Below are 15214 nucleotides of genomic sequence, written 5' to 3' on the forward strand. Positions count from 1 at the left end.
AACTCTTCCAACTATATTGTACATTGTATTAATACATTTGGGATCTTAAATCTCCAACTACCATATTTTGTCTCTTCTAATTGGGGCCTTAATCTCCTTTTCTTTCTCTCCACTCAAAACCTCTGACTGTGCTTTATTTTAATTCTCCAGGAAGATCATATGGCATATTTGCAACAGCTGCATAGTGGCTGAGTAAGTGGCTTCTCTGTCATAATTACAGGGTGAGTTTGGACTTGTGAGACACAGAAGATCTGCACACCTGCAACATGAAGTGAATTATGCAGTAATTATTATATACATTTTTATTGACACACAATAACAATATAAACTTCTGACCGCCACCCCTCGGACTGACAGCGCTGGACACATGGCGAACACTTGTCCCCCTTTAAAGCAGGGGGAGGTTTCTGAAGACAAACTGTGGTCTGTTCTTCGAAACAACAACAATATAACATCATCTGCCTTTCATCCCCATCTGGTGACCCCCGACCCCTGACCTGCGGGGTCGGAGACTACACACTCTGCTGACAGCATGCAGACACGGAGACCCCTCTCCCGCCTGCGCCAGCACCGAGAGGCGTCCAGAACGACTCTGGAAGGAGCGTCTATACCGGCCCGTCCAGCACCGCAGAGTCACTGCCAACTGCAGCACTATTTTAAACACACAAAACTTAGCGTTTTAAATCACTTTTCTATAGAATCCTATAGGGCCACAGCAGCTGAAATGCACATGCAGAATGAAGTGTATGCAGAAATGCAGGAGGGCTACCACGGTAAGAGTTCCAGGCCGCAGTAAACGCTGCTCACATGACGGCTTCTATGCGCCGTTTTCAGTTTTTTCTTCAGCCTCCCAGACCTGCCACCTGCCCCAGTGGGGTCACAGCTGCAGTTTACGAGAGTTCGCAGCGGTTCCTGACACACAGTGCAGCCGCACCTTTAGCCCAATTAAACTCCAATCGAATTATTCACTTAACCACTCACCACGGCCCAGAGAGAGACAGAGAAAAAAAGGAAACGGAGCAAAACCCCCTCTATGAAGAACTGAGAGCAACACCTTATAAATTTCCACCTTGGCTTTCTTTGTAGTCCCGGCGTCTGTCTCTCTCACATACTCACACACACACGCACGCACGCACGCACGCACACACACGAATGTCCCTCTTTGAAGCAGTGAATACCCCAAACCACTCCAGCCCCACTTGTAATGCCACAAGGGATTATTCTGCTCTAGAGCGAAATGAAACAAGATCCCGGGATTATAATAAGGTGAATACACCGCAATCCGCTCTCGGCACACACACACACACACACACACACGAGGAGTGACGCACAACAATCAGTGGTCACTTCAGATGATCAGAGGAACACGCAAACATCCACTTAAACCCCTCTTCTGCAATAAAGAGCAATTAAAATCTCAGCGAGAACAATGAGGGGCAATCACATTAAGAACCCCCTGGGGCCGAGTGAATCAGTGTTTTTGCGGGAAGCGCTAGTTTTACTGGCAGGACACAGACTGGTTATAGTTACAAACCCTGGGAGAGTTTACAGGCCTCGATTATGAGGCTTGGGGGAATAAATCCCTCTCCCTGTGCTCTCGGGTGGCACACCCTCGGAGGAGTACGTTTCTGTCAACCACATCCGGAGGAATCGGTCAAATGGGACAGGTCTCACTTATTAACCAACTTCTGAAGCAGGTGCAACCCACAATGTCCAGAGTTTGACTACATTGAGCACGAGCAACATCAATTCACATTTCTGTGTCTTTCTGTGGGGGTTTTTTGTTTTTCCTGCTTCTCCCAGGGTGATGTCAACGGTCAGGAATGAAACTGGGAAGCATTCAATAAGCAAATCTGCCGACTCCCCCCAGTCACACACTGATTCCTCTCGATGTGCAATTTTTCTCGCTAGAAAAGCCGTCATTGATTCAGCTTAGCATTCAGCGGACGTCCGAGGCTCACAGCGAACCCTCCACACTTGTGACAAAAGGGCCCGTCGTTGCGACCCACAGTGCCCCGAGGGTTACCAATGTCTGCGCTATTCTCCCGAAGAGAGTTTTATTTTATTATGATTATTATGTTTTGTTAAAAAGCTCGAGTGACAGTGACTTCCTGCCCCCTAGGCTGCAGGCGGGGCTTATTCTGGGAAACTTCACTGGCATAAAATTGGGTTTTGTCACCAGCTTTCTCTCGGCCGAAACGAGCGTGAAATCCGCCGTGAAGCGAGTGGGTTCGGAGGGGGTTTCGCACAGCCCCCACAGAGATGTGCAAGAAATACTGATGCTCCAGCTGCGTCATATCACATGACCAGGAGACCGGCAGCGGAAGGGAGAGGAGCACGACTGCGAGTTTGTGTGTGTTGGTAAGCGTATGTCAGATGTTTCCCCCCGCTTATTGCGCCTCCCTCTCCCTGCCTGCTCGGACATTTGTGATTTGTGTGTCCATTGCTCTTATTTTTCCTGTGTTGATTTATTTCTGCTTCCTCCTCGTCCACACACTCTGGAGTTCTTGGAGAGGGTCTCCGGTGTGTTCAGCTGGCAGGATGAGTCGCCACGTTACTGAGAAAGACTCGGGACATCTGGAGAGGAGGAGGAGGAGGAGGAGGAGGAGAGAGAGAGAGAGAGGGACCAGCGCCAGGTTTGAGCTCGGAGGACGGCGAGACCTGAGTGGTCTTCTGCGCACAGACACCGGCAGTGATGTACAGGGATCCAGGGAGCCGAGCAGAGAACAAAAGATATCTGTGTGTGTATATATGTACACACACACGAACAGAATAGCTGGGCCTCCGTTCCGATGCATCATTAATTGAGATGAGATTAATATGTCCCTAAACGCATCATCTGGACACCTAACAGTAAGACATTCATGTGCCTGCAGGCCCGTTTGTGTCAATACAGAGTACATGATTTCAGTCTCTAAAGTTGTTCTGATTTCCACTAATAAAGCTCATTTTAAAGCACCTCCCCGGGTCACGGGAAGTTGTCCGCTGCGCACCTCGGATCGGGACCGCGGTGCATTCCTGCGCTCGGGGCCAGCGTCCTGTCATTAACGACGGTGTCTGTTAGACCTGCATCGCAACATCTGCACGACCTCAGTCTCAAGCTGTTGTGTTATTGTCCGAACGCTTCTTCTTGTGCTTGAAATGTTTCTCTATATTTTACTCCATTTGATAAGTAACACTTGACTTGCTTTTACGAGCTTTTAAAATGCGAGGAAGAGCAGACAAGAAAATCCTAATATCTCCCCCTCAGCTGACCCAATGGTGCAGCACAGGAAGCAACAGCAAGGGGCTCCTAATGGTGACGGGGTGGGGGGGGGCGTTAAGCAGCCGCACGGGGCTCCTAATGGGGGTTCGGGGGGGGCAGGAAGTAGCCGCACGGGGCTCCTAATGGTGACGGGATGGGGGGGGGGGGGGGGGGGGGGTGTTAAGCAGCCGCACGGGGCTCCAAATGGGGGTGGGGGGCAGGAAGTAGCCGCACGGGGCTCCTGATGGTGACAGGGTGGGGGGGCTCCTAATGGTGACGGGGTTGGGCGCAGGAAATAGCCGCACGGGGTTCCTAATGGTGACGGGGTGGGGGCAGGAAGTAGCCGCACAGGGCTCTTAATGGTGACGGGGTGGGGGCAGGAAGTAGCCGCACGGGACTCCTAATGGTGACGGGGGGGAGGGGGGGGCAGGAAGTAGCCGCACAGGGCTCCTAATGTTGACAGGGTGGGGGCAGGAAGTAGCCGCACAGGGCTCTTAATGGGGGTGGGTGGGGGGGCAGGAAGTAGCCGCACAGGGCTCCTAATGATGACAGGGTGGGGGGGGCTCCTAATGGTGACAGGGTGGGGGCGGGGCAGGAAGTAGCCACACGGGGCTCCTAATGGTGACGGGGTGGGGGCAGGAAGTAGCTGCACAGGGCTCTTAATGGTGACGGGGGCAGGAAGTAGCCGCACAGGGCTCCTAATGGTGACAGGGTGGGGGGGCTCCTAATGGTGACGGGGTGGGGGGGCAGGAAGTAGCCGCACAGGGCTCCTAATGTTGACAGGGTGGGGGCAGGAAGTAGCCGCACAGGGCTCTTAATGGTGACGGGGTGGGGGCAGGAAGTAGCTGCACAGGGCTCCTAATGGTGACAGGGTGGGGGGGCTCCTAATGTTGACGGGGTGGGGGGGCAGGAAGTAGCCGCACAGGGCTCCTAATGTTGACAGGGTGGGGGCAGGAAGTAGCCGCACAGGGCTCTTAATGGTGACGGGGTGGGGGCAGGAAGTAGCTGCACAGGGCTCTTAATGGTGACGGGGGCAGGAAGTAGCCGCACAGGGCTCCTAATGGTGACAGGGTGGGGGGGCTCCTAATGGTGACGGGGTGGGGGGGCAGGAAGTAGCCGCACAGGGCTCCTAATGTTGACAGGGTGGGGGCAGGAAGTAGCCGCACAGGGCTCTTAATGGTGACGGGGTGGGGGCAGGAAGTAGCTGCACAGGGCTCCTAATGGTGACAGGGTGGGGGGGCTCCTAATGTTGACGGGGTGGGGGGGCAGGAAGTAGCCGCACAGGGCTCCTAATGTTGACAGGGTGGGGGCAGGAAGTAGCCGCACAGGGCTCTTAATGGTAACGGGGTGGGGGCAGGAAGTAGCTGCACAGGGCTCTTAATGGTGACGGGGGCAGGAAGTAGCCGCACAGGGCTCCTAATGGTGACAGGGTGGGGGGGCTCCTAATGGTGACGGGGTGGGGGGGCAGGAAGTAGCTGCACAGGGCTCCTAATGGTGACAGGGTGGGGGGGCTCCTAATGGTGACGAGGTGGGGGGGCAGGAAATAGCCGCACGGGGCTACTAATGGTGACGGGGTGGGGGGGGGGGGTGTTAAGCAGTCGCACAGGGCTCCTAATGGGGGTGGGGGGGTAGGAAGTAGCCGCATGGGGCTCCTAATGGTGACAGGGTGGGGGGGGGGGCAGGAAGTAGCCGCACGGGGCTCCTAATGGTGACGGGGTGGGGGGGGGGGGGCGTTAAGCAGCCGCACGGGGCTCCTAATGGGGGTGTGGGGGGGTAGGAAGTAGCCACACAGGGCTCCTAATGGTGACGGGGTGGGGGGGGGCAGGAAGTAGCCGCACGGGGCTCATAATGGTGATGGGGGGTTCAGCGGTCAGTGAGGTGATTCTCTGCTGTCTGTCACTTGTGACTCTGAGCCCGTTTGACGCAGATTAGAGGATGAAGAACTGTGAACAGTCAGCAAAGGCCCCGTTAATCTCCGCCAAAATAAAAAAGCTGGACCACACTGAGAAGACAACCAGAGACTGATTGATATCTAGTTTCCTTGGCCCTTTTACGTAATGAGGATAAAAGAGAGGAAGGAATTTCAATTTTGTGGGGGAAACAAAAGATAGAAAATGACAAAAAGGTGAGAGATTAATGTTGGATACAGATCAGGTCAAAGGTCACCTGGAAGTGCGAGACGCATAACGATCACATGACTCATCTGGACCTCGTGCAGCATCTCCCTGTCAGAGTCCATTTATTCTGAGAAATGCTCCCACAATGCACCAGGGGACAGGCCCGACTCTCAGAGCCCGGTACTGGGGTGTCTCTGAAGCTGGACTGAACCATGACCGAACACCTGGACTGCGGGTCAGAGAATAAACCAGGGTCAGTCCGCCCCAACACAACGCCGGCCCAACTCTCACAGTCGCAGTGAGGGCCGCGTGTGTGTTTGGACCCGGCGAACGGGGAGGCGGGTCTCTACTCACAGAGTCCTGGGGGTCTGGCACAAACTTCCCAGCCTTGTAGCTGTAAGCCGGCGCTCTGGGTTCCATCAAGAAACAGCTGGATGGAATTCTGGGAATGATTAGCTACAGGAGAGAAAAAAAAGAAAAGAGAAAAAAATCTGAACTCGTTATATTTTTACACATTTGCGTAACTCTCTGGGAAGATAAAGAGCGGAGCGGGTTGGGAACCCGGGCTCAGATTCCACCGCAGAGAGGGGCGGCGGACCCGTCTCGGGCCGAGGGGACTGGGACACGGGGTGGACCGGGCCCTGAATGTGTCGGGAAGATGGCGGACTCCGTTTCATCGTTGTCTGGGATGCGGCGAGCAGAGACGGAGGACGGGACCGTGTGGACACGTCAGTCTTCTGTTCGGGGAATTAAACCTGGCTCATCGGCCCACTCCAGGGCCGAGAGCCTTGCGTCTTTATCGAGCCGGCAAACCACATTTACGCAAAACAGTGTAGAGATAATGTAGATGTGTCAATAATTATAATAGATCTGACTAAGCACACACAAAAACCCTCACTGGCGAGCTCACAGACCTTACAAACATGTGAAAATGACGGTCTATGACTTCCCCACATGCTGCTGCAGCCCCAGCGCTCCACACCTGCAATGTGCTTCCCACGGCTGACATCCCGAGACCTCTGTGGTTCGGGTTTCAGGCTGCAGCCTCCCTCTCTCTCGCCGTTTCTCAGATGTCTCCTCCGTGCCCTGTGCCCCATTGAGGACGAGTTTTCCACAGGCTCGAGCGGTCAGCATCCTCATTGCGGGTTTATATCTGTGTTTTACAGTTTGGGGATGTAGGGGGAAGATCATCTTGATTTTAGTTTTTGTTTTGTGTTTTCTTGTGTCAGGGCACACACCTCCCCCCACCCCCGTGTCCAGGAGTTTAACCACGCACAGATGTTATTGGACCCGACGCAGCGACACAGAGCACTGAGCATTTCCCTGAATCCCACAGCTTGATTCACATCTTTAAACCAACAGAAACGTCACCTAATTTATGGAGGAAAAAACCCAGTTCATTGACGAGACAGTTTTCGTCTTAGCATTGTTACAGTGACCTCAGGCAGTAGGAATGATGATAACTCAACTGAAACATAACGTAACGCGCAAGGCTGAAGATGGAGTTACCCCCCTGATTGCATAAAAACACACTTGGACGTCATTGTGCTGGTGTTAGTCAGTCCCGGCTACTGGTTCCCAACTGCAGTGGAGAGCGCCAGGCCTCTGCGTTTGGAAAACATTGCATTAAGACGCACATCTCTCTCTCTCTCTCACTCTCGGTTTTGCGTGAGCTGCCGAGCCCAGAGCCCTGGTTTTCATCTGGATGGCTTCCAGGAGATCATTAAATCTCCTTGTAAACCGAGCCTGCTCTCCGGTGAGCCCACATCTGGCGATGGGTGGGGGGGCGTGAGGGAAAGGGGGTGGCAGTGCAGGGGGGGAGGGCAGGCATCTGCAATTCCCGTCTCTCGTTCTCGATCCAATAAAACGACAAGTGTGAATAACTGGGCTGCGTCCTGCACTTCTTCGACCTGAGAAACGCTACATTTTTAATGGCTTCAGCAGGTCCGAGCTGCAGACTGGTTCTCACCGCGCCGGTTCCCACTGTCCTGTGCAGAGAGGAAACATTGCTGAGCTGGAAGGTTCACTGCTTTTAAGTCTCCGACTGGCTTATTAGTTTGGAGGTCCTCTATTTATTTTATGCGGTTTTGTTTTACGTATTTATTTATTTATTTATTTGCAGAAATGCACACTGTTTATTGAAACCACATTGCTGGCATTTCGCAAGACCACATTGAAAACATTACCTTCCACGTTGGCGTATCAGTCTACGGCACGCAGCGCTTTGCCACCCGGTACAATCTCATATTTGCTTTGTGTGAGAACGGAGTCCAAATAATTGTCATATTAGAGCATAGAAAATCACCAGCAAGCAACTACCAAGAGTCTTGGCCAACAAATAGATCAAATAAGATGGAGGTTAAACACCCAGTGAATTATTTATCCTGGTTTTCAATTACTATCTGCTCTGTACTCTCCAGATCCAAACGTATGGAGAGGCACAGTTAAAAGGACGGCCTGATCGATCGGCATTAAATATGCAGGAGAACGGAAGAGTCTAATGGAGAGAAAAGCATGCAGTTGCGCTACTAAATCAACAAAATGAGACCAACGAGTCGAGCGTCCCTTCCCCGGGACTCAGGCAGGCCTTAGCCTCCTGCATTGAGTGTGTACTTTACCTGAAACCCAGTCTTCAGGCATATATATTCAATGGGCCTGTTTGCACCAAAACAAACTCCCCCTGGGCCCGGGTTTTACACCGAAACACGTTGACTACTCTTTTTCTTGCAGCATTACGTTACCAAATGGCTCACTGATGCTCTTTGACACATTTTATGACTTCAGAGCCAGCTTATTCCGACAGACACGGCACAGCGCTGGCTTTTAGAGACGGCTGTTCTCGGCTTCACACGCCAGCTCACGCTACTGAGCGCCTCTACCAGAGCCAGGGCAAGAGACTCTGGGGGGGCTGGGGTCCCCCTGTGTGCGCCCGTGGACTGGTGAAGCTGACTGGAGCCCAGGCCTCCAGGACAGGGGGTCGAAGGTCATCTCCCCCCAGAGAGAGGCAGGCGGGGAGAGGTTGTGCGAGGGCCGAGTGGGAATAAGAGAAATTCAGACCCCGGGTTCAGGCAGAGTTGGCCTAATGCGCGCTGACAGGCCCGAGAGAGACAGCACGGCCTTTGCCCGCCGAATCAGGCCTGGCCGAGATTCTCGAACAGCACATAAGCCCGTCCTCCGCCACAGACACCCCCGAGCGCCGGCAGCTCGCATACACGCTGGCTGTTTATCCCACAGGACCCGCCCCAAAGCCACGCTGTCTAGCCAGGGCTCGGCTCACTATGCTGACCTGCCGACAACTAGAAACTTGTTGCGTTTGTTTTTCTCCCAACAAGGGCCACTAGGTCAGCTCTCAACTGATGCAGATATTTGGACCTTTTTTGTAGGGGGAGTTTTTTCCCTAAATCCACCTCCCCCTCCCCCATCAGAAGAATGTCAAAACAAGGAATCTGGCCTGACTTCAAATGGGCAGAGGTCTTCACAACACTTGACACTGCTATCTCGGGGGGGGATAGTGCCTTGTAAGCAATGAGGTTATTTTTCCACACGGGCTGAGAGATACTAAAACGCCAGCTGACTGTGTTACCGTCCTGATCTCTGGGTCTGTGGGTAACGGCCCAGCGCAGACCGTTCCCTCACCTTCCTCTCCTGCCGAGAGCCCCTTGTCTCACAGCCCAGAGACAGAAAGGCATTCCTTCTTTGCCTGCGCAGAAGAGGAGGCACAGAGAGTTGTGCACGTAGGGCTCTCTGCTGCCTTTGTCTACCCATAAAAGCTCTTTCAGTCTCAGTGTTGCAGAGCTGAAGTAAGACACAATCAAAGGCTGGAGCTCTGGCAGACCCGGGGCCCTGTGTTGAGCAACTTCCAGAGTCCAAGCAACTCCACTCAGAATTAATTACTATAGTTATCTGGAACGGTTTTACTTGGAGGAGCTCAAAGCGGAATAGCTTTGGGGGAGGGGTTAGGTATTTACTAGCCATTATTGAAGTAAGTGGTTGGGATCTTGTATAAAATAAAATAAAAATACTAAATCAAAATTAAAAAACATTTTTGCAAATAAGGACCAGCCAATAAATCCCCTAAATATGAAGAATTTGCATCATATCCTCTACTCTCCTGCTTCTCTCTCTCTCCACAGAGTAGGGTGAGAAGTTTACTCTTTATCTTTCCTCCGATCCTGTTGACGTACAGCGGGAAAATTCGATCGTCGCCCTGACAGGTCGGACTCTGGGCACCGTTTCCAGTCCACTAGCATCCACGGCCAGACACTGACCAGAGACCTTTAAAGGGAGCCGGGCTCAAGGCCTCGTCTGGGTTGTGTCAATCCAAGGTGTCGTCGGGGGGCTTCTCTGAACTAACCTGACCCCGTTATTGGGGCGAAGTTTGCGTCTCTCTGCTGACAGAAAGCATCTCTGCTCTCGTCAGGCTCCAGATCTCCCTTCAGTTCAAAACACACTCCAGTTCAACCAAGTCTAGACTTTTCACATTTATCTTATTTAACACTTACTCAGGAAATAAAGAATGTTCCCAAACAGCTGTTTTTCCACAAAAGGTTAAAGGAAAACAATAACTCAGAATAACGAAACAAACACATACAGATACATCCGGCACACAACATCAAATCAATTACTATAAACCGTGGTTAAAGTAACAAACAAAACCCTGCCCGTTCTGAATCTTCAAACATGCCAACACCCAAACCCGCCCCATGTCCCTCAGCGGCTCAAACACATGCAGTGTCCAGCTTTCACTTGCACCAAGCTCTCCCAGGGACAGGCATGGGAACAGGACAGAAAACAAGCCGAGAGTGGCGGAGAAATGTTACGAAAGACCAAAGTAAATAAACTGTGTCAACACATCGTCCAATACTGGTCCCTTGCAGAGAGGAAATCGCACATTTTAGGGTCCATTTACTACATTTCCTGTAGGACCCAGCGTGCAAGACAAGCGCTTTTTAATTCGGCTGGAGTGTTGTTCCGAACCCTTGGCTGCCACAGCGACTTGGCAAGCCTAAGAAAAACAAACGGACAATGTGTTTTGCGGCAGGATGTTTTGGAGATTACAGTGCCTGTTCACAGTGACCTGGACTGCATGCTGTTGACAGCCTCTCAAGAGGTTTAACTGCTATCCACTCCTCTGAGAGAGAGGGAGAGAGACAGTCCTGCTCGAGGTGGGGCAGGTGAGTGACACACCCTGGTTTCCCAAGCCAATACGTTTCTAGCCAAGCCAGTTCTTTCTAGAATCTGCCCAGTGTTCCACCACAGCTCTGTGCTCTAGATCTACTCTAGACAGCGCTCTAACCCTGGACTCAGGCATGCTTTCAGGGCCAGACTCAAACAAAGTGAGCCCCCCAATCACTACAAACACCCGTGAACCATACAAGAAAAAAGTGACCGGTGCAATTAGGATAAACACTCTGCAGTGCATTAATTTACAGCAATTACAGCGTTACCTTCCACGGGTCCCTGAACCCACCGGAGACGTGCTAATCGGCCCACACCGGTGAAGAGACAGAGCGAGGCCTTGTAGCTTCGCCACAACGAGACATTTTGTGAAAATCGAGAGCGGTTTGAATTTGCGCTGCCCGGTAGCAGTTTAGCACATCGTTCAGAGAACACCTGCTCACACCATCACTGCGAATCCGAGCGGTTGTCCTTGAGATAAAACGTTCTAAATCCCCCCCGATACTGAACCTCATCACCATCTGAACAAGAGGACCATGTGCGCCAAACCTGGACGCAGAAAACTGCTGTTTTGGTAGAGAAATGGAGAACAACTTTCCCTTTTCCCACGATCTGCCACGGAGCACCTGGGTGCCTCGCAGTGTCTGTTATGCCCATCAGTGAAGGGGGTGTCATGTTACAGAGGGAGACTGGCTTTCCATCTTCCTGGGGCTCCAGTAGGAACACATCCAGGCAGGTGGTGGAAACGTCGGGAGAACAGTTACTGAAGCCGCCCATAAAAATAAAGAATAAAAGAACAAACAAACAAAAACAACAACCCTATTTTGTTTCCACGCCTGAAGGCCTCCCATGCCCAGGACTGAAATGACTAAATAACAGGCCAGAACTCATTCCAGCAGCCTTGGAGGTAAACATGACCTTCGCAGGGAACCTGGACACAGAACAGCCATTTGGAAATAGATGACATAATCACCTGTGCGCCTGATTTAGCTTCGACATCTGCAAAGTTTATTAACCCCCCCACCACCAACTCCTTCCCGTGTTTGGCTGGTGCTGACTCTGTTTTTCGGTCTGTGTGGGTGAAAGGAGGATGGAAACTCTCTTACGGGGAGATTTATCTTTCTGCAGAAGATTTCCCAAAACAACGGCCTGCCAAAGGTACAAACCCTGGAGGAAACGTTCACCACGTGACCACAACTGCTGACATCTACCGAAACGACGTGCTGGAGAGATCGACCAGACACGTTGTGCATTTCTGGATCTGAAAAGGTTCACAAAGCCCCAAGCGTTCTTTTGACATGAGGCAATCAGCAGCACAAACACAACACAAAAAGAAAAGCATCCAACTTACAAGGCCAGTGTTGGCTCAGAGACCTTCTGTATTAGTACAGGGGCAAGACAAACCACACCAGAGTTAATATCTGCAGGAATCCTTTTAAAAGAAGTGCATCCCCTTGCCTCAGAGGGCTCTGAGTGTCTTGTTTAAATCAAGAATGTCAATGTTGAAGGCAAACAGACAGATTACACATGGAGCAGGCGGTTTCCTCAGTAAGCAACCCTTCACATTTGGAGCTGAGCCTTCGCTTAAGTTATGTTTTGGATCACAAAAGGCAAGATACATGTCAAACATTTTAAAGTGCTTTTATTTTAACGTGTCACATAAGATTGATGGCCTTTGTCATGTGCGTAGATTCCAAGACAAACAGAGCAAATGTAGATCGGTCTTCATTCCCCCAACTGCTGAGACTGCAAAACAAGCCCCCCTCCCACACTGTGTAAATACTGAACTGCTTATACCAATCCCATCAGGCTGCTATCTGGTGAGGTTTGCAAGCATACAGACAGAATTGAGCTGGTGCCTGAAGTAACCTTGCATGCGTGTCTGTTTCGACAACATGGCTGACTGGCTCGTTCCCATCTCCCACCGCCCTTTGTGTAAAGAACGGACGCTTTTTTCATATACTTAAATGGATCTCCTTATAAAATCTTAAAAAGGTGACCAGTTGAACAATGTGTTGGCGTACCCTTTCTACTGTTTCGGCACCCCTGCCTTAAAGCAACAGAGGCCCCATTTCTCCAGGGTGCATGCTGGGATTGTTTTCAGTTTTGACAAGACTGGGGCAATCCCATTCTGACAATAAATCCCATTCCTGCAACAGGATTAAAAACTGCCTAAAGCTCAGATAAATGTAATCAAAATTGTAATACACTGGAAATTAAAGAAAAGGTAGGTCAATCCAGTATTTCACAATTAAAATAATGTTCTAGGATTACCTTCTTGATGTATTAATACGAGCTGCAGCGCCGGTCCTACTTAACCGAGTATCACAGAGTTACGTGTCAAGCCCAGCAGAGTGAGATCGTTTCTGGTCATCAAACAGTAACTCATTTAAGTATCAGTAAGTAATGTATTGTTTTCAAATTCTACACTTAGCTTTGCATCTTTCAACAGACAAGTATAATAGTTGTTAATAACAGCATAAAACACTTATTTTATATATAGAAAAATATGAAATGTTGTTAACCCAGAAGGCAGTTTTGTTTTTTGTTAAAAAATGTGCCTACACCTGCATAGGCCAATCCTACCAAACTTAGCCGAGAGAAACACTAATGGTCAAACCATATTTTTAAACTTTTATACTTCCTTAAAATAAATAAATCGGCCCTGAATACTACCTGTGCATGAATGCAGCCATTAAAAAAGAGAAATCCCATGACATTACAGTGTGCATGTGTCCATACAAAGACACCTTTGTTGGGGGAGAGGTTAAAGCTAGGCTATCTTTGAGCAGAGACTCTGAGAATACCAGCAGCTTCCTTGTGACACGGAGGGGGGGACATGTTTTCTTTAGAATTTAATCAATATCACTTCCTTTTTAGTGCTAATTTCTTTCCCGCTATTTGCAGCTTTTCTGTTGTCTAAGCATCTTCCCCCCCCACTCTGAACGCAGAGCCCCACAGACGCACAGAAGGACCCAACGCCTGGCCTTGCTGGGGCTGTGAGGAATGTCTACAATTTCCCTTAAGGAAGTGTGTGGCCCTGCCCAGCCGCTCTCTGTTCCTGCGAGGGTCTGCGAGAGTGAAAAGTGGGAGTGAGGCTCCAGGCTGGGCCCGGCCAAACCCTTCCCAGAGGTCCAGCATTCGGTCCCACAGCCATGCACCGCGGGCCTGCTCCCCTTCCCTCCACAGGACCGGTCTTGTCCTCGGCACTGGGGTTGATGCAGCTGCTAACTCGTTCCCAAAGCAATAAGACATCCTCATCTTCTGCTGGGTTCAGAGCCGCTACGCACTTATTTAAACTCATCTCAGCACTCACTTTTTTATTATTTTTGCACTATATTAATGCCTTGTGCATGATAGACAGATAGATTAAAGGATGGACAGACGGACTAAAAAAGTAGAACGGACAATTTAATTTCACATTTTTTTCTCAAAAAGAAAACTGACAGATGAATTTGCTCTTCACACTCGATTGAGTAGCCAATTTCAGGTTTGTCCAGGCTAGCTGGTGTTCACACAGGGCAGCAGAACTCAATGACACCCGCCTCCTGTTTGCTGTACACAAACAGCGCACTGTAATCCTCCACGCAGACTTTAATGATCTGCTGTTTGTGTTGGACAGTGAGAATATACCCCACTTCATTTTCATAATATTGTTCCACAGAACGAATGAGATAAGCCCCAGGCTGCGCTCGTATTATCGGCGACAACACTCAAGGTTAACATCCACAGCTCCTTGTTTTCTCTCCTGTACTCGATTCCAGCCCTCAGCAGTTTGGATAGTAGATCGAAATTATGAAGCTCTTGGGTGGCTTTTCAAAAAGCACCGGCACTAGCGTCTTCTCATAATAGAATACTATACCCGGGACTGGGAGGATGTTTGTTGTTGCTTGCTGGATTCATTAAATGTTGTAATGGTGGAAGGGTTTGCAGAAACAGAACACACACACACACAACTTCTATACTGCAGAAATGTTGTTTATTTGGGACTTCTGCTGAACTAGTGCCGGCTCTTGTGGTCTGATGAAATAGCTCCTTCTCACGTGTGCATATTTACTAAAACCCCCCAAAAGTAAAAAAACTAAAACAAAGGACCCTGAGATTTAAACGCCTGTAACTGTCCCACCACTTTGTGTTGTTTTCCGAGCTCTCAGTCGAAGCTCATGACATAGAGCTAGTTTATTCCACGCAGAGTGCAATCTGGGAGAGTGCTCAACTAGTGCACTGGAGAAACTGACAGCATGCTTCCCCCCAAACTCACAGAAAAGCATGTTGTGTGTATTTATATCTGCATGTTTTTTTAATTAAGATCTGACAAATGTGAAGTCAATGATTCCTTGGCGTCTGCGTTTTAAATACAAGCATGTACAGCCTTGTGGTTTGCATGCTCATAAGAGTTTTATGTAAGTATGCATGCATGGATGTGTGTATATGTATGTTTTCACAAATGTGTGTGTATGTATGTATGTTTGCACAAATGTGTGTATGTATGTATATGTGTTTACACGAATGTATTATGTATGTATGTGTAAACAAGTATGCATGTTAGCATGCAGCTTATTTTATGTGTGGAGCTGTAAAGGCAGGGAGGGACGGCAGAAATAGTGGAAAGCAGGCCCTCATTATTAGTGACATAGTGACATGGCCCCTTGGCCAAGCAGCGCTGAACCCGTTT

At 50.1% G+C, this 15214-nt stretch overlaps 1 long non-coding RNA gene across 1 annotated transcript; it reads left to right on the forward strand.

Annotated features, from left to right (window-relative positions):
• The first annotated feature begins 2198 nt into the window (after window positions 1–2198).
• Window positions 2199–2959, forward strand: LOC136714795 (uncharacterized). Its single transcript, XR_010805050.1, has 2 exons — window positions 2199–2361; window positions 2505–2959. It is a non-coding gene; the product is annotated as an uncharacterized LOC136714795 (long non-coding RNA).
• Window positions 2960–15214: the final 12255 nt, after the last annotated feature.

The sequence above is a fragment of the Amia ocellicauda genome, chromosome 19 (genome assembly GCF_036373705.1).
Source record: "Amia ocellicauda isolate fAmiCal2 chromosome 19, fAmiCal2.hap1, whole genome shotgun sequence".
Lineage (NCBI taxonomy): Eukaryota > Metazoa > Chordata > Actinopteri > Amiiformes > Amiidae > Amia > Amia ocellicauda.